This window comes from Schistocerca serialis, chromosome 1, assembly GCF_023864345.2.
Source record: "Schistocerca serialis cubense isolate TAMUIC-IGC-003099 chromosome 1, iqSchSeri2.2, whole genome shotgun sequence".
NCBI lineage: Eukaryota > Metazoa > Arthropoda > Insecta > Orthoptera > Acrididae > Schistocerca > Schistocerca serialis.
The window spans coordinates 1,244,269,662-1,244,290,415 of record NC_064638.1 but is presented as its reverse complement, the minus strand read 5'-3'; the positions used below and the strand labels follow the sequence as shown (position 1 = coordinate 1,244,290,415).

Here is a 20,754-nt window from a genome sequence, read left to right as displayed (position 1 = left end):
TGAATAATTCTTCACACTGATGTGTAGACACGCTCAGTACTCGTAAACTGTCCAAATAGCGCATAGCAGGGGCTACAGAGCCGCTCGCGAAATAATGCAATCAACGCATGCAAGCACAGTCCATTGCCCCCTGTCCAGTAGAGTACACAGGAGGTAGCAATAAGTGACGCATCACTCAGATGTCAAACCGTGCACAGTCCCTGCTCGGCTTCCACAAGCATGAGGTGGCGGCACCCCCATTGATATATTAACACCTGAGAAATTCCTATCCGCTAGATACCAATGATGACGCGATCGCACGTACAGTTGGCACAGCCATCAGCTGTTAAAGCACTCACAGACCTCCATTTAGGGCCGCGAATCACAACACCTGCGATGTGAGGCAGCCGCAGCTCGTGTCCCACAGCATCGTCGAACACTGGTGAAAGTTGCATAGCTCAATACAGTCACCGTATACTGTCATAGCATTCCTAAGCGCGTTCACGCCAGTCACATATTCGAGGCATCTCCAGGCGCCACTTGTCTTTACCATTGAAGGCAGAGTAGCACAGAGCGTGTCGACACACGCATTCAACCGCACGTACCCACCCCAGCTTGACTCACACATCGCCATCTAAAACATTCTCAATGTTTCCAGAACGAGATTTTCACTCTGCAGCGGAGTGTGCGCTGATATGAAACTTCCTGGCAGGTTAAAACTGTGTGCCCGACCGAGACTCGAACTCGGGACCTTTGCCTTTCGCGGGCAAGTGCTCTACCAACTGAGCTACCCAAGCACGACTCACGCCCGGTACTCACAGCTTTACTTCTGCCAGTACCTCGTCTCCTACCTTCCAAACTTTACAGAAGCTCTCCTGCGAACCTGCAGAACTAGCACTCCTGAAAGAAAGGAGTTCGAGTCTCGGTCGGGCACACAGTTTTAATCTGCCAGGAAGTTTCATTCTCAATGTTATTCTTACGTCACATGGCTTTGTGAAAAAAAATTATATCATCCAAGTCCAGCTCTCCGTAATTTTATACTGCACCAGAAATAGTTAACCCTCGCTTTATTGTTGTCTCAACTTCTATGCGCAAAAATTCCTGCCCTAACAGAAACTGTTTACCAAAATATCGCCCAAACCAGTCTTCCTCCCGGTCATAACGTGATAGCATTCCTGCTATCAACATAAGCAAATTTTTTCACCCCTCCTATATCCCGCCACAATCAATCGAGCATTTTCATTCTCGTCCTTTCTGTCGTTATTTTGCAAAGATTGCTAAATTGCACAGACAGTTCCCTCAGTCTGTACACCCCCAACCTGTTCTTTCTTTCCACAGATGCTACACTCATTGGCAATAAACTATTTTACACTGATCACGATTTCGCATCGAAAACTAAACATCGCAAAGTTGTCTACAGGTCATCAAATTCATATGATACCCGCAAGAATTTTGGAGCGTCAAAGCGATCTCCAACCAGGGAATATATCACCGAGTACTGTCTCGATCTAATAAACATGCAGCTCATATCCTCCGCCATACCAAGTCATCCCCTATACATCAGCGAAACGAAGTCACTCTCTCGGAACTGATGTACAAAGAGAAGCTCGTTCCGAACCCCGGCAAAAACGCGTTAGTGTATCCGCTTTCTTGCTCGCGTTTCTACAGACATCTCCAGGCTCGTCTACTAAAAGACGAACCATATTTTCTGCACAATATTACATAATTTTCTACGTACTTTACGATATCAGGCACACAGCAGTAGCTCCCTGATCGCTGACGCAACATAATGCACAAGATATGGGCCGTAAATTATTTCTCCACAAACAACAAACTTTAGTGAGGTACAGCGTGCTGCAAGCCATTGACTAACTGGAAACAAATAGAGTAAAATGATATTAGCACTCTCGAATACCGAAGTCGGTGATGTAAGAGAATCCAGATGATCAATATTACGCTGGCCGGAGTGGTCGAGCAGTTCTAGGCGCTACAGTCTGGAACCGCGAGACCGCTACCGCCACAGGTTCGAACCCTGCCTCGGGCGTGGATGTGTGTGATGTCCTTAGGTTAGTTAAGTTTAAGTAGTTCTACGTTCTAGGCGACTGATGACCACAGCAGTTACGTCCCATAGTGCTCAGAGCCATTTGATTTTGTTCAATATTGTTTACAAACCAACTACGGTGTTTCACACGTCTAGAGAACAGGCAAACGTGTGTCCAACATACCACAATCGATTTTCCTTCAACTAAATAAATGCAACAAATGTACAGAATCAGTCGACACAGCGTCCTCTAGAGGCATGATTATGAACCAAATCTGTTGAGCTATGGACTCAGTGGCGTATACACTTGGTGGTGGCGCTGCCTTTAATTGTTTAAATAGACTGGTGTATGATTTCTACAATTGACAATTAGCATGAAGAGTCTTTTAGATGGATTATTATTTTGACAATTTTTGAGCTGCTTGGCTATCTAGACGTAAATGTTTTGCACTATTAACAAATGGTTCGAATGTCTGTAGGTTGTGCAATGTGTTATTTTTGACGGTTTACAATTAGTAAGCGTGTGTGTAGAGCGATGTAGATGAGTTATGTAGGAGTAGTGGTTCAAATGGCTCTGAGCACTATGGGACTCAACTGCTGAGGTCATTAGTCCCCTAGAACTTAGAACTAGTTGAACCTAACTAACCTAAGGACATCACAAACATCCATGCCCGAGGCAGGATTCGAACCTGCGACCGTAGCGGTCTTGCGGTTCCAGACTGCAGCGCCTTTAACCGCACGGCCACTTCGGCCGGCTGTAGGAGTAGTTTGCAGGTCTGTATGATGTGGGGGATGTCAAAGTGTGTGTTCTGTGATACATATACTCGATCCCTAAACAAATTGCTCCCAAATAAATAAAGTACATTCCTTCCTCTCTCCATCAGCCTAGTGCAGACTGAGTCCTTTTACCAGCAACCCCTACGAAGAGGTTGCGCGCTGGAGGCTTAGGTTAGTGGTGGTGAGCTTCGATTACAACAATTTTCTTAGGTTGGTGGTGAAATGCGCAAGTGAGCTTTCTCTACTGCCAGAATTCAAACTCGGTGCCGATTCCTAGGAAGAGGTGGCGGTCTGGACCTTGAAAAGTAGTTGAAAGTAGATACTTGAAAGTATAGTGAACATCTTTTGATACCTATATGAAGTGTAATCACGTGGCCAATAGGAGTGCATCGTTCTAGGGTGTGTGCGGGGGGGGGGGGGGGGGGGTTGTAACATTATGTGATTGGCTTATCATTTTAAATCATTCACTAATCGAGCAGTCGCTCGGCAACAGCTACAGTTAGCAAATAATGTTGCGAGAATGTAAAATGTGAACGATCTGTGACGTAACTTGTTTATTGTCTAAGCGCCGTCAGAGATGCAGTGAGTTATTGACTTTGAAAACCGCGGCGCGAAAAACGGACAGAAGAAGAACACTTTTACACATTTTTTTTTTTTTTTTTTTTTTTTAATGTACGAGACATTCTCGATGAACAGTTACTCATTCTTCTCTTGTCTCTTGCAACTTGTGTCGGACGCGCATGTTAAAAATAAAATTATATTAGTGTAAAGTAAAAGTGCAATACTAAAAGTGCAATACTGCATAGTAGTAGATTTATTGTGCGACGTGTATGTGAAAACGTCAAAGGAATTGTTTTCATTACGAGAAGAGAAGTGCCAGTCAAAACGGCATCCATGTTAAATCCTTCATTGCAGTGTAAGTTCGTCTATGAATTGCCATAAATTCAGAGTTAAATGGAACTGGTGTATGGACTATTTATTTAAAATAGAATCTATGTCTCATTCCCTCATGAAGTTATTTAATTTTCTTTATGTTTCTGCCAAATAGAGAGTTCACAGTCAGGAATTCTTTCGTCGAGTTCGGACGGAAGTTGCACGCGGCGAAATATTTTCTCCGCGCCATATTCTACTGGTAAATGCATGATAAACTACAGTCCCTTAGGAAATTCATGTTGAGCTATCCAAAAATAGTTATATTTTGAATAGGCATTTACTCTCCTCTGCAATGCAACTTCCGACTGATCAGACGATCAAACAAGAAACAGCCGCACACGGTCGGCGTTCGCAAATATGTTTCCACCGCTGATTATAGCTATATGTTACAGCACAAAAGTAAACATATTGTTATAATTAGCGACTACGAACGGGGACATTTATAACTGTATGTTTATGTATACACATTACGTAAACATATCGTTATAGGTTCTAGGTCATGAATGAACACCGCGCTGACACTGGGAAAATGTGAAACTTCTCATTTGATCATTGAATATTGATATTGTAAGTTGAATTATTGAATATGATTAAAATTTAAAATGGAATTAAGTACTTAGGCAATTGATAGGTTAGATGCGCGATGTGGGTGTTAGGATATTTGCAGCAAACTATGTCCGGCTCCTGTATGGAGGTGGCGATTCAAGGGTTTGTGACGTAAGTGGTTGGACGCCTGCGGGCCAGTGGCACGGATCGTGTCCGGTTATAACGCACATGCACGAGACAGCAGTTGATCTTGCATCATCACCGAATGTCTTGGTGGTGTCGTCTGGTGTTGACGATACGAACTAAACCACTTGACCTCTGGAGCTTGTGATGAATACATCCGGTGCAGCCATCTTGAATATCGGTATTTGCATCATGATCTAACGTCAGGAGAGTGCCCTCTAGTGGCACCGATATGAACTAAGCTAGTTGGATTCTAGAACCAGAGGCGAACACATCTGAACAGAAATGATTTCTGGCGTTCCCCAAGGTAGTGTTACAGGCCCTTTGCTGTTCCTTATCTATATAAACGATTTGGGAGACAATCTGAGCAGCCGTCTCTGGTTGTTTGCAGATGACGCTGTCGTTTATCGACTAATAAAGTCATCAGAAGATCAAAACAAACTGCAAAACGATTTAGAAGAAATATCCAAATGGTGCGAAAAGTGGCAGTTGACCTTAAATAACGAAAAGTGTGAGGTCATCCACATGAGTGCTAAAAAGAACGTGTTAAACTTCGGTTACACGATAAATAAGTCTAATCTAAAAACCGTAAATTCATCTAAATACCTAGTAATTACAATTACCAACAATTTAAATTGGAAGGAACGTATAGAAAATATTGCGGTGAAGGCTAACCAAAGACTGCGTTTCATTGGCAGGACACTTAGAAAATGTAACAGACCTACTAAGGAGACTGCCTACACTACGTCCTGTTTTAGAATACTGCTGCGCGGTGTGGGATCCTTACCAGATAGGACTGACTGATTACATCGAAAAAGTTCAAAGAAAGGCAGCACGTTTTTTATTATCGCGAAATATGGGGGAGAGTGTCACAGAAATGATACAGGATTTGGGATGGACATCATTAAAAGAAAGGCGTTTTTCGTTGTTACGGAATCGTCTCACGAAATTCCAATCACCAACTTTCTCAAAAAATGGCTCTTAGCACTATGGGACTTAACTTCTGTGGTCATGAGTCCCCTAGAACTTTGAACTACTTAAACCTAACTAACCTTGAAACACGTATGTATTCATTACCAGCGATGGCGAGGCATGACAGAATCTCTGACCAGAGAGTTATTTATCGTTGCTAGTATGTAGCGAGTTGGAGAAGGTGAATATGGACAGAGAAATGGGGGAGGAGCAGTGAATAGAGACAGATTGTGGGAAAACGTATGCACAGGGAGCGGGCGGAAGAGGATGTAGAGAAGTAGGGAGGAGGGGGGAGGAGTAGACGGGGAAGAGGAGAGGGGGGGGGGGGGAAGGGGGACAGGGTAAGAGAGAGAGGGGAGGAGGGAGGTGATTAGAGGTGATTAGGACGGGTATCCAGTTCCCATACATATTTAGGAATTGCCAGGTTCGCTAGTTTAGGAGAGCATCAGTCGCTCTGAGATACTCACGAATGGAAGATCCGTAGCTGATGACATACCACAGCAACTGGATGCTGCCATCGTCTCTGAGCCATATCTGCTGCTGTGATGTACTGCAACAAATCTCTTGTGTCTCAGGTGACAGTTCGTTCATCCCTGAGAGGCGTCCGTTCAACACCCAGCCGTTGCCACTCTGAACTGCTTTTAGTAGTCAATTGATTCAGTCACTGCAGTCTTCAGAGCACTCTCCGAGTGAGCTGCAGGCAACATACAAGCTGTATTGCCTCATTTGCGAGCAATCCTCTTTCAGGATCCAGGTTTTTTATGTTTGCACATGTTTCATAACTTTCGCATAGGAATAAACAAAAAAAAATTTTTACAATTTTCCTTAGAACTGTATTTCACAAGTCTGCTGTCTGCCATTGGACTGCTAAGGGGCGGACCCGTGTTCAAATCTCGTTAGTGCCCCAATCTTTTTCCCCACAAGTTATGAATTGTCCGTCCGGTTACTAACGTGTCTGTTCATCGTATTCAGACCTGTGTCTGTGTCGAGGTGTAAAACCGTCGGCACACGGACCTTGCATCTGATAGTTGAGCATTGAGCGTGCCGAGTTTCTGACGTTATAGCGTGGAATAGCACGTTCGGGAGTCTTTCCAATTGTGGAGAGCAATATCTGGCATGTCAGATATTCCAGGCCCCCACAACCGCACCAGTGGTCGACTGTGAAGAGCGGACAAATTGAATACATGGCTGGCGGCCATTAGAGTGGTAAACTGACGCGCGGAGTTCGAATGTTTATGCATCGCTTTTGGTTATAAAATGCCTTCCCTTGAGTTAGATCATTTAAATACGTTACTACAATATGCTTTTTAATTTATGAACAAACGGCAAAGTCACTGTTTATGAATTTGTCTTACGTACTACATGGAATCTGCCGTAGCTAAAAGTTATGTACTGTGCCCCCTAGCATTTTTCGTAGTTCATTTACGATAGATGTACGCAAAATGCATCAAAATACTCGAAGATTTGCCCACTATATTAATAGATATTTTCTGACTCTACCTTTCTTTAGATTTTATGACGAGAAGTGCGTTATATATGGCATAGTGCTTTGGCAACTCACGACCAAATTATCAAGTTTCGACCTAACCTAGACCATGAAAACACTACCGAACAGCCAACTTTCTTCAAAATGATCAGAATATATACAATGGTATTCTTTCGGTCGGAAATCTTGCCTTCTGACAGCGTGTAACCATTTTTGTAACAGCTGTGGTTTTGAGAAAGGAAACCTGCAAATAGATGCACAGACATTATGCTAATACCGTGTTACAAAAACATTTATTAAGCAAGTGCACTGACATACAAAACAACTTAAAATATTCACATATATGTGAAATGCAATATTCGTTCCTTTCTCGAATTTATTTGTACAATTAATCGCTGCACAACTCTTCACCATTGCACTTCTTTTGACTGGAACGCACAGACAGTAGAATTACGAGTAACAAATACTGTATGTACGCCCCAACAAATATACAACGTTGAATCAGGGTCTTCATAAACAACAATACTAAACAACACATCTTTTTTTTTAATCTCATTTTGTTCGTTTTCGTTCGTTGTATTTGCTCGGGGCGGACGTCGAAAGACACCCGTTTCAGTTCGTAGCTGATCCATTAACTCCGTTTTTTTTTTTTTTGTTTTATTACAGAGGGCAGCTAATCCTCTGACCGAACACGCTGAGTTACCACTATAATGGCGTCCAGCCGAAGATTCAAATTATCCCGCGACTGCAGCGCCATCAGTGAGTCTAGTTATTTTTTACAAGGTCTTTGAGATATTCTTAGCGTGCGTCTGAGCGTTGACCAATGAGATGGCACAGCGCCCCATACGTCACACGCACGCCGTCTCCCTCCAGTACAGAGTTGTGAGGCGCCATATTGGCATTCATTTCAAGCCTATATGCATATATGCCGTTTCCGAGCGCCAGCAAATTGAGAATCACTGGAAAACCCGTTGTTAACTGTGTGATTCGTTCCTATAAAATAATGAGAAACATCATATTCATGGCAAAAGAATTATTGTAACCTGCCTATTATGAGAGTAGGCTATTTCAAGGCAGCGACACACTGAGGATCCACCCAAAACGCATTGTTCTTGGTACATTTGTTATAATTAAATTTCAATTAGTAACATATCTACGATTAAGGTTTTCAGCAAGGGGTAACATAATATGGAAAGTTGCAAGAGGTTTGTTCTTGATGTAGCGTAATGAGTAGCTGGCATAGTACTTCAGTGTATTTGGTCAGAGAGCTGGTTGGCCTCTGTGACAAAAAAACTGAGTGTAAAGATAAACAAACGAACTTTAACGGAAGTCGTGTGACGTCCGCAACGACCAAACCCAGCGATCAACAACGGACAAAAATACAAAAAAAAAAACAGAAGTAGCGTCAGTGTCCTGTATTGAGTTGTACGTTGGGGAGGAGGTTCGCGAATTGACATTTCCAATTTTTTTTCCTATTATTCGCTTTTTTTATTAGGTTCTGATACTTTATTATTAGTTTAATATAAGTATATACTATATTATTTGATGTTATGTAATTATAAGTTAACCTTTTTTGAGGGGTGAATTTGTTTGATTGGCTTAATCTACAGGACAGCTTGCGCTACTTGTGTAAAGATATATTGCTCCTTTCTCTTTTACGCTTTGTAATTCACATGTTGCAAAGAATCTGCTACGGGGTAGGAACAGTGATCAAGTAAGACTGACCTTGGGGTTTTACTAAAATGTGGGAATGGTGAAATTATATTTATCTTATGCGGAGAAGTATTCCAAATTTGTACCGCACTGTTTGTAATGGACATGGCACGTTCTTTTTCGTGGACGATGGAGGAAATGTACGTTTTAATAGAGCTAACGTGGGAATTTTACGATCGCCCTTTGAGTAAACAGTGTGATTTATGAACTAGAAACGTCCCTCAACTGCCGCTGGAGTGCGTTGCGATCGCGTGTACCACGTTGGAGCCCACGTACCGTATGCACAAGTCGCATCGTTCCTGAGCGTTCAGCAGCACGTTGAACTTGTCACGCTCAACGTTAACGTTCGACAGCACGGTCCGTGTGCCGACGGCTTAACGTCCGTTCTCAAGAGCGAGGTATGAGAAAGGGACCTCTAGACGTACTTACCTCCTCTTTGTGATTTGCCAGCACATCAGGGGCAGTGTGTTTGTGTTGGTTACGTGTGTGAAGTAGATAGTCAATACTTGTTTTATCATTTTTAGACTCCTGGGGGATGACCGGGGCATTCCCGATTGCCATCGGGACGTCTAGTATCGGCTAATGCATGCAAGCGCACGATGGCGACATTGAATATGTGGGTGATCGAGACTTCAGCGGATTCAGCAATCGGCTGCGTTTGCAGGCACACAGTGCGTCCCCAAGGCGGGCCGGAGTACTGTGTAAGGCTTCTTGAAGAAGCAGGTGTCGGTGCTACCACTATTTCACCGCACGCTACAGCGTGAAACTAAACACTCCCACACTGTTTCTCTCCTCCAACCTGACGCGTAGCGACCGTGTCATTGCAAACGTATGTTCAGTGTTCTAGACTTTAGACCATTCATTATGGTATAATAACGTTTAGTCCGCAGCTCGTGGTCGGGCGGTAGCGTTCTCGCTTCCCACGCCCGGGTTTCCGGGTTCGATTCCCGGCGGGGTCAGGGATTTTCTCTGCCTCGTGATGACTGGGTGTTGTGTGGTGTCCTTAGGTTAGTTAGGTTTAAGTAGTTTTAAGTTCTAGGGGACTGATGACCATAGATGTTAAGTCCCATAGTTCTCAGAGCCATTTTTGAATAACGTTTAATAATTATCCAAATAGTGTCAAAATAGTCTGGTATAATAAATATGTTGCAAAACACCAGAAATTTGTTAATTATTGAAGAATTCAGCCGAGTCGAAATGCGAGTTCGTAAATATTCTCATGTTGGACAGCTTAGAAGTACAAGTGGAGAGATAACCGCAGGGAAGAAACATTATGTAAGACCGTCACTGTTGTAAGGCTATGAAGAAGGAGTATGTTTTCTGAAGGATGCCCTAGGACAGAAGCTGCCTGTGGTGTACTGTATGCTTACAGTATTAAAGATAACAATGTCGGTGTTCGTAGACTATTTTATGCTGTGTTGGGAACTGATCTAATCGCGCTTACTTTGAAGTTCGCTTTAGAGGATTGGTGTAACCGAAACGCAATGACTGGAAATAAGCCGAAACGTACGTGGTGACTGCACCACTTGGGAGACAATCTGTCCGTGGTGTTGAAAATGTTTGAACCTGTCATCCTTGCATGAAGAATACTAAAGGAGTGGATAGTGGTGTGGGGTGTAGATGTAGATAGCGACAATCGTGGTAACAAGGAGTACGAGAGCTGACGTAAGAACCGTGAGCAATGAAAACAGATGCAACTTTAACCTTTCCATGGTCTCTTATCTATGGAGGTGTTGCCCTAAATGGCCAGATAATCTGGAATATTAAGCTAGCCATACTAATGCGTCATCAGAAAGATAAATTATCGTTAACGTTTAACTTAGTAAAATTTTGTTAATATATATGGGGTTCTTTTACTCTTTCTCGAATGCAGGAGAAGGGTTTGTATCTTTTATACAGTGAGGTAATTTTAATTTGTAGTACCTGGTACTTATTCGTATAACACTGGCTGACCTGACTTCTCTTTTGAGAGATGGGAATAGTATTTGTGATGCTAGACAATAATAGAACCACTTACGGTTATACATGATATTGTGTATTGTGCATACAGAAATTTGATTAATCTGGAAAATGAAAAGGAAGAGTCATAGGCCGGAGTGGAATTTATGGAGTACAATATAATTAATTAAAGTTATTTTCACGTTGGATTATCATAGGTGGAAATCGTTTAGCAATCAAACGCTTGTTCATTTGTAGGGGGGTGGGCGGTTACGAGATTTTCCAAATGTTTTGTAGCCAAAGTTTTCTGGAGGTAAATCATTTCGTTGATTGAAGGTGAAATCTCGTACTAATTTTAAATATAAGTGAACGAGCTTTATTAGGAGAAGAACTGTTCGTTGTCCAGAAAATCGTCCAGAGCTAAAAAGTTTAATTATTATGTAAGACGCTTCGTTAAGGAGCAAGCGTTTTTTTGTACGTTCTGTTATTTGTCTGAGGTATTCCCTATGGGCTCCGTGCCGTTCCAAGAGCGTTGAAGTTACACTTGCCGACTTACAAACTAACAGAAGGCGGCAGTCTTCTGCGTAGATCGTGGGGTCAAGGAAGAGCAACAACGGAGGCGATTATAACGGTAATGTACATTCTGATGCATCTAAAAACTTTTTTTTTTTCTACTTTTGGTGTTTGTTCAAAAGAGTTGTAACGAGATGATTAACCTCTGATCACGTTTTTTAATTTAGGGCACCCTAAAGCCTTTCTGTCCGAAGCTCGTGGTCTTGCGGTAGCGTTCTCGCTTCCCGCGCACGGGGTCACGTATTCGATTCCCGGTGGGGTCAGGGATTTTTTCCTGCCTCGAGATGACTGGGTGTTGTTGTGTCGCCTTCATCATCATCATTCATCCCCATTTGGGTCGGAGGAAGGCAATGGCAAACCACCTCCACTAGCACCTTGCCTAGTACAGCGATGCGGGCCTCCCGCATAGTCCCCTACGCTCCTCGGAGTATGGGACCTCATCATCATTATGATCATCATCAAAGCCTTCCTATAGATCAGAGTTAATGACGCCTTGTGTGGTGGAAGTTAAGACCTTCTACAGACATAAAAGAATTATCAACGAGTCGCCTACCCGCATACTTCTCAGAGATGATGACCAGCTGCGAGGTAATTTATAAACTAAATGACAAATGCCTGAAGACAGGTGCAAAAGAATCCATTAATGCCTACTTAATCAGTTTCTAAGAGCAAGATTTATGTTACGAATCTAGAAATACAGTGTGGCCATAAATCTTTACCACTATATAAAATAAAACATAAATTATATCTATGATGGTTACGTTTGCTTTTTGTTACGGGTCCGTTAGGGAAATATGGCACATCCTGTTGCTGCCTACTGGCACATCACGTTCAGTGAAAGTGTAACGTCCTTTTCCTATGCGCAGCCATTATTCTTCACCTCGTCGAGGTATGTGAAAGCGATGACTTCAGAATTTCTGATGAATTGTAATGGATCTCTGCTCCCTTATTTGATTTTAAGTGCACCAAAGCTCTCTTAAAATCTAATTCTAATACTGGATCCCCAATCTGTTCTAAATCGACCCCTGTTTTTTCTTCTACCACAACAGACAAATCAAATTCTAGATATCGATTCCAGTTATAACGGTACTTTGCGGGCAGGCGTGTCAATTAGCATCATATTAATTAAAATGGGGGATAAATAGACTTTATTTTGGAAGAATTAAAAAGGGGAAAGTAATACGAAACTTTAATAACTGCTCAGTATTACTAAGAATCAATATATTGGAAAGTAATAAAAAGCAAAGTAGCAAAGACCAAGCGGGACAGAAAGATATAGGGGCGCGTTTGTTTTCTAATACATATAAAAGAACATGTAGCACATTATTGAGCTCTCTACCTTCAGTTATCGCGATCGGGCTAGTCGATGAAAAAGTGGTACGCGGCTGCGAAATTCGTTAAGGAGATTATTTAAAGACTCTTCAAGCACGTTTAAAATACATTACGTGTGACGAAGTGATCAGAACCGTTTATTGTCGGGTGGAGTGGAAATGAATCCGACAACATAATTCTAACTTTGTGTTAGCTGGGAAAAATACTCTTGGGAAACTATTATGGTTGTGGAACCCACGAAAGTTGTGCGCAACGGAAAGCTATAGTTTACGTAATTCTGCATTTTATAAAATGGTGACACGTGTGTGCGCGGAACATAAATAGAATCTTATCCTTGGACGGTTGCGGGGTTAATTGATACAAACAAGGCGCCAGCATAAAAAATAGCTTGTTTATTAACTACCAGATATTAGTTAACGGGGACCTAAAATACTAAAAAAGAAGGATAGGATCAGCGCCTTCAATCCTGATTCATATTTCATATTTAATTAATAAAAAGAGAAGTGTTAATAAACAAACTACATTTCAATTTTATCCACGATTTTGGCTTCATTACGTAGTCTTGACTACATGATAAACAATATCTGTGGAAGTTGTACGCAACGTATCGTCATAATATTTAGGCAACCAATATTGTGGGTCACCAAAAATGTAAATGCATGAAATTGTTCTTACAGCGGATGTATAATGTGTGAGTGCGACGAACTATATTGAGAAACTGAACATCCATTACGTACTTGCATGTTTATCTGCGAAAATGGTCCTTGTCGATACATCAGCATAGAGTTCGAATAGAATCGCTGGAATATTGCAAACCAACCATATTAATCGAACATCTAAATACGCATAATGCTGGTACCACCAGGATGTGTTCTTTCTCCTCAGCCCCGTGGCAGCAATTGAATTAAGAGTCAGCCGGGAAATACATTTAAATCAATAGACGACCAATGAGCTAGGGTCACGAATTTTCAAACATCCACTGCCATGTATGAAGGCGAGTGACACCACGAGTGTTAACGTCGATCGAGGGGTGTCGTCGTGATCGTATTGAATGACACTGAGCGGTTACACAGTGTATGTGGAATTACTTTAGTTGTGTACTGATTTTTCTTTTAGAATTCTGTGTGTCGGTTTCTCCACATTTAATTTTAGTGTTTCGTATTTATTGTCATTCATTTCATTGGCTCGCTTTTCTGCTACATTTCCGAATCTCCCCGTCCTGATTGTCTGCGCGTCTCACGCGTGACTTAATAATTAATAGTAAAATTAATGCTATTTTGCAATAGTATGATTTCACCATGCGCTTTACTGTAATGCACTATAAAGGTTTTCCGTGTCTTTCTACCCGCATAAATGACGAGCGTAAGGCATGAAAATAGGTTTTTAACTCTTGTTATTTAGTTTCGTTATCTCCAATTCGTTTCGGTATTTTCATGACTAATTAAAAAGTGCTTGAAATGTGATTGTAATTTTATCGCATGCTAAAATCATTTGTTTACCAGTATAATCCGCTGCTTTCATCGATTGCCTATACGTAGCGTCTTTGCCTTAGGTATGACTCAATGCTCAAAGCCGATGAGAGGAATCGGAAACTAGAATTTATCCGATTTCCGCATTTGTGGCCCGTATCTTCGCTGTAATGACTGACCATTCGTCTCTCTTGCGCTTACATTATTTCCTTGCTGCGCCACGTGCCCGAACACCACTATGAGGCATTCAGTCTCGCCGTGGACAGTGTTTTGGCTCGTGGAGGATGGGGGAGGAGGATATTAGTGTTTAACGTCCCGTCGACAACGAGGTCATTAGAGACGGAGCGCAAGCTCGGGTGAGTGAAGGATGGGGAAGGAAATCGGCCGTGCCCTTTCAAAGGAACCATCCCGGCATTTGCCTGAAGCGATTTAGGGAAATCACGGAAAACCTAAATCAGGATGGCCGGAGACGGGATTGAACCGTCGTCCTCCCGAATGCGAGTCCAGTTTTGGCTCGTCAGTGTAAATATGCACGTCTTCGCCGGGCTGAACAAGACGAAAATTTGGCGGAAGATGTTTGGAGGGATGTAGTGTGATCCTACGATGCCTGGCGCCGTGGACTTCGTCGACCAGCAATGGCTTTCAACCTGTGATGTGAGGCCGATGTAATTCGGACCACAGGTGGATCCATTATGTGTTTCGTGGAATCACCAGTTTACGTTACCGTGATTTAATTACAAGATGATTATTCCACCATTACTGGTATCCGGTTGTGGCCATAACTCTATATCGTCATGTCATGAGCCACTCTACTGCTACACGTCCTGTTTCAACCGAAAATTAGTTGCTGTAGTATCACCATTCTACCGTTGTGTTTAACAAATGGAGTACATGATTGTGAGTAAGCGCACAAGAAATTTATCTGGCTCAAAGACTCATTATGACTGTGAGACACGGATTACCTCTGACTCGTGATACAAGGACTTCTTCTTTCTTCTTTATCGTCGCCTTGTCCCACGTCACGTACGGTCGGCGTTGCTCTTCTGGATCCTTCTCCTCCATAGTACTCTATCCATTGCCTCTTCCTTCTTCCATCCTTTCTCCCTTAGGTTCCCGGATATCTTATCCTTCCACCTCATCTTCGGTCTTCCTCTTCTTCTCGCTCCTTCAATCTTTATATCTTCAACTCTGTTTCCGATATACTCTTTCCCTTTTCTCTGTAAGTGTCCGTACCACCTTAGTCTGCTCTCTTGTATCTTTTCCCCATGGGTCCCACTTTCAGAGCTCCTCTAAAAAATTCATTTCTAATTCTGTCCTCACTTGTTACCCCACACATCCACGTCAACATCCTCATTTCCGCCACTTCCATCTTCCTTTCCTGAGCTACTGTGATTGGCCATGTCTCTGCCCCGTATATCATAGCAGGCCTTATCACCGACTTGTACACTTTCCCTTTCAACCCAATGCTCAACTTCTTGTCATACAACACTCCACTCATTTTCCTCCAGTTGTTCCAACCGCAATTTACAAGGAATGTTTATATAATGTGGAACATTACGTGTACAATGGACTGATTACTTCTGATTTAGAATTGCGCAGAGTAGAATCTCAGCGAAACTGTGATTAGCGGCATCGTTGAAAACTGACTTTTTGAATATCGAACGTAGTTTTTAATGAATTATGACAACATTTCATCTCATACAAGAGGATGATGTATACTGAAATGTAGCTAGGACGATCACTTATGGAAAAATATAATTTCGTAAATGGAAGAAGTATTTTCAGTTCTTTGGTTATTTTAACTTCTCCCTTGTCTGCGGTTCGGAACAATATATGCTGTGTCGTTAACTCGCAGGGAAATTTGAATCCTGGGAAATCAGTGGAGCCTGCACTACGGTCGTTTATGCTCTATTTTAAGAGGTTAACTTCTGGACTTTATCAAAATTGACACACGACTTGGACAGTGATTCCCAAGCTGCACAGTGAGAACGTCATAGCACGCAATACGTATTTCCCCACGGCGTACGATGTGCGTCTGATTATTTTAAGATCGCCGCAATTCCGTAGGGCCACAGAGATTATATTCCAGGTGGTAACTTCGACAACAACAATCAAACAAAGTATGATTATGAGCTGTAACTTGTAATCATTTTGTTTTATGCACTTCGGAATTCAAAGCAGTAACCAAATTTCTATCGGTGTGGGATTGTTTAAAACTAGTGGGGAAGCGACTTCTCTCGCCCAAAGTTCCCATTCAAATAACTAAACATTATTCAGTCACATTAATTTTAACTTCAGTTTTTTTTGGGGGGGGGGAGGGTGGGGGGAGGAGGAGGCGATAAGCTAAAGTACTATACCACACCTCGACAGCACATTTCAATCGCACAATCTTTAACTCATACAAACATTGTGGAAACAGGGAGTAAAGCGTTGCAGTCAGCACTCCCTAAATTTGAGAGTTCTATGAGAGCCTGTCAACAGCGATACAGCGATTGAATTCATCTGCATAATTTGCGCTGGGACAGAATGATTTCGCATGTTATTGCGATGTAATTTTCTTAGGTTTCTCTTCACTCTACTGAAACAGCAAGAGACAAATAAACAATTGGTAACTTTTTATGTGTAATGTATGTTGCGCATTTGTGTAGTAGTAGAATACCTTGTACAGCTTTGTTCGGGAGATGGCGGCAGAGATCATTCGTCAGCCCAGAGACAACAGCAGAGCGCTGGAACACCAGCTGGCCGCTAGAAGAACGACCGGCGGTTTCACAGTGATCGCCCAGATCAATGCGACCACCTCTCTAGTAGGTGGTATTTCCAAGTTTGGCACGGATAACAGCGGCGACGCTTCGTGGCATGGAAGCGATTAGGCCTCGGTAGGTTGCTGGAAGGAGTTGGCACTACATCTGCACACAAGTCACCTAATCCGCGTAAATTCCGGGGAGAGGGCGATGAACTCTGACGCCGCGTTCTGTCACATCCCAGATGTGTTCCATTGGTTTCAGATCTGGCGAGTTGGGGGCCACCAAATCAATTGTGGAACTCACAACTGTCTTTCTCGGACTAATCCATCACACTCCTGGCCTTCTGACAGGGCGCCTTGTCTTACTGAAAAATGCCACTGCCATCGGGAAACATCATCGTCGTGAAAGGGAGCACGTGGTCTGCAACCAGTGTTCGATACTCCTTGGCCATTGTGGTGCATTGCACGATCTCCAATGGACTCGTGAATGTTCTCCAGGACATAAAGGAGCCGCCGCCAGTTTGTCTCCGTCACGCAGTTCAGGTGCCCAGGAGTTCTTCCCCTGGCAGAGGACGGATCGCGCCCTCCCACCGGCTTCATGAAGAAGGTACATTTACATCTACATCTACATCTAGATTTATAATCGGCAAGGTACCCAACGGTGTATGGTGGAGGGCACTTTACGTGCCATTGTCATTACCTCCCTTTCCTGTTCCACTCGTGTATGGTTCGCGGGAAGAACGACTGCCGGAAACCCTCCGTGCGCGCTCGAATCTCTCTAATTTTACATTCGTGATCTCCTCGGGAGGTATAAGTAGGGGGAAGCAATATATTCGATACCTCATCCAGAAACGCACCCTCTCGAAACCTGGCGAGCAAGCTACACCGCGATGCAGAGCGCCTCTCTTGAAGAGTCTGCCACTTGAGTTTTGCTAAACATCTCTGTAACGCTATCACGCTTACCAAATAACACTGTGACGAAACGCGCCGCTCTTCTTTGGATCTTCTCTATCTCATCTGTCAACCCGACCTGGTACGGATCCCACACTGATGAGCAATACTCAATTTTAGGCCGAACGAGTGTTTGTAGGCCACCTCCTACATTTTCTAAAGACTCTCCCAATGAATCTCAACCTGGCACCTGCCTTACCAACAATTAATTTTATAAGATCATTCCACTTCAAATCGTTGCGTACGCATAATCCCAGATAGTTTACAGAAGTAACTGCTACCAGTGTTTGTTCCACTATCATATAATCATACAATAAAGGATCTTTCTTTCTATGTATTCGCAATACATTACATTTGTCTATGTTAAGGGTCAGTTGCCACTCCCTGCACCAAGTGCCTATCCGCTGCGGATCTTCCTGCATTTCGCTGCAATTTTCTAATGCTGCAACTTCTCTGTATACTACAGCATCATCCGCGGAAAGCCGCATGGAACTTCCGACACTATCTACTAGGTCATTTATATATATTGTGAAAAGCAATGGTCCCATAACACTCCCCTGTGGCACGCCAGAGGTTACTTTAATGTATGTGGACGTCTCTCCATTGAGAACAACATGCTGTGTTCCGTTTGCTAAAAACTCTTCAATCCAGCCACACAGCTGCTCTGATATTCCGTAGGCCCTTACTTTTTTTACCAGGTGCCAGTGCCGAGCTGTATCGAACGTCTTCCGGAAGTCAAGGAAAATGGTATCTACCTGGGAGCATGTACCTAATATTTTCTGGGTCTCATGAACAAATACAGCGAGTTGGATCTCACATGATCGCTGTTTCCGTAATCCATGTTGATTCCCACAGAGTAGATTCTGGGTTTCCAGAAATGACGTGCTACGCTAGCAAGGAACATGTTCTAAAATTCTACAACAGATCGATGTCAGAGATATAAGCCCATAGTTTTGCGCCTCTGCTTGACGACCCTTCTTGAAAACTGGGACTACCTGTTCTCTTTTCCAATCATTTGGAACCTTCCGTTCCCGTAGAGACTTGCGGTACACGGCTGTTAGAAGGGGTACACGATACTCTGTGTAGAATCGTATTGGTATCCCGCCAGGTCAAGTGGACTTTCTTCTGTTGAGTGATTTCAGTTGCTTTTCTATTGCTTGGGCACTTATTTCTATGTCAGCCATTTTTTAGTTCGTGCGAGGATTTAGAGAAGGAACTGCAGTGCGATCTTCCTCTGTGAAACAGCTTTGGAAAGAGGTGTTTAGTATTTCAGCTTTACGCGTGTCATCCTCTGTTTCAAAGCCGTCATCATCCCAGAGTGTCTGGATACGCTGTTTAGGGATTTATCAGACCGTGAAACGTTCTGCCACTGTGGCAACGCCAAGTATCGATGGATATGTGTCCATTTCAGTAGTAATTGTCGATGTCACGGTGTTAACATTGACACGTGCATGGGATGTCGGCTGCGGAGGCTCCATCGTAAGGAATATTCGGTGCGCTCTGTGTTCAGACATACTTGTACTCTGCCTAGCATTAAAGTCCAATGGCAGTTCCGCCACAGTTCGCCTGCTGTTCTGTTTTATTCGTCCGCCCAGCATGCGACCTCCGACATCTGCGATGAGGGGTGGACGCCGAATCCCACGACGTCCGGACGTGGTTTAATATTGGTTTCGCCACGTGTTGAGGACATTCAACAGAGCACCCCTCGAACACCCAACAAGTCGCGCAGTTTCCAAAATGCTCGTACCGAGCCTTAGAGGTTTTCATAATGTGCCCTCGGTCAGACTCAGGTACATCTCCCGCCTTCCCCATTCTACACACAGACAGCATACATGTACATGTAATACATGCACCATGTTTGTGTCTGACTGGCAGTCATTCCTCGCTAGGTGACGCTGCTATCGCCTGGACGGGTTTATATCGATAGTTGGTTGGTGGACATAATGTTCTGGCTGATCATTGTATAAAGGCTCTTAATACCGCTATTTGCTTTCTCTGACAGTCAAAACAAGTTGTTCCTCCTCAGCGATCGCTAGCAGTGAGGCGCGAGAATATGAATAATACGTGAAAGGATACGAAATGAAGTAAATAACCTAACGAGCTCGATAAGCATTCGTCTTTCTTCGGTATAGCTTCAACCTACGTTTATTGTCATGCAGTCATCGTCATGTAATCTCTCGGACCAATGGACGCATTTAAAACTACTGCAGCTGCACATTCCTGCTCGCTGTTCTTAGCCGTTGCAGCAGTGAACTACAATTCGACGTTTAGGCTTCAGCGCGACTGCAGCAAGTAGCTGCAGTCGTTTACGTATTCCACGCTGACGTACATCTATCAGCAAACCTCGTAGTGATTGGCTCTCACGTTAAATTTACTTTAATTTTTATTGTAGGTCCGGCCAGGGCAGCACCCTTCAAAACTTCCAGAGATACTCTTTGAAATCCTCGATAAATTCAATACTTCAAAAACAGAAAAAACAATTACTTTTCAGTTAGCCAAACGCAACGTAGCAGCAGATGTAGCGGCTAATGATGCCTGTCTGGACATTACAATTTCTGAATGTCCTCTCACTGTCCATGCAGCTCCCTCGCCATTGAGAGACAACTTCGCGCGTCTGTGGGAGGAGTGGTTATCGTTGGAGAGCAAGCTGAGGCCCGTGAAACCGACGACGCGACCGTAGCGCATCTCCTTACGGCGACAGCGACGGCAGCAAGTACTTTTAACGCATCTCCGGATAGGAAACTGTCCTTTGACGCATGGGTTCCTCCTTCGGCAGGAAGACCCAATTGTGTACAGTTCTTGTAGTGCAAACCTTTTCATACGCCAGACTGTAACTAAATGCGCTTTATACCAAGCAACCTACTCACCAGTTGACCTTTGTTTTAGATGATGAATTGAATGTGGTTCGTGTGTTAAGATTCTATTTTATGACTGGTCTCGTCGATAGTGGCTTGGGTAGAAGAATTTACTTTGTTTGTAAGATGGTTGCTACATCGCTTCATTTCCTGTTGCCCGTGAAGACACACTTTCATGTTCCACTATTTTGAGGTTGTGTCTTTACAGTCAATGTATTTTACTCACACACTGCCCTGACTTGTCCCTCTTTTGCTGCTTGTGA

At 43.3% G+C, this 20,754-nt stretch overlaps 1 protein-coding gene across 1 annotated transcript in view; it reads right to left on the bottom strand.

Annotated features, from left to right (window-relative positions):
• Positions 1-20,754, bottom strand: part of LOC126456710 (uncharacterized) — a 190,158-nt gene that overhangs the window by 40,985 nt on the left and 128,419 nt on the right. The window lies entirely within an intron of this gene.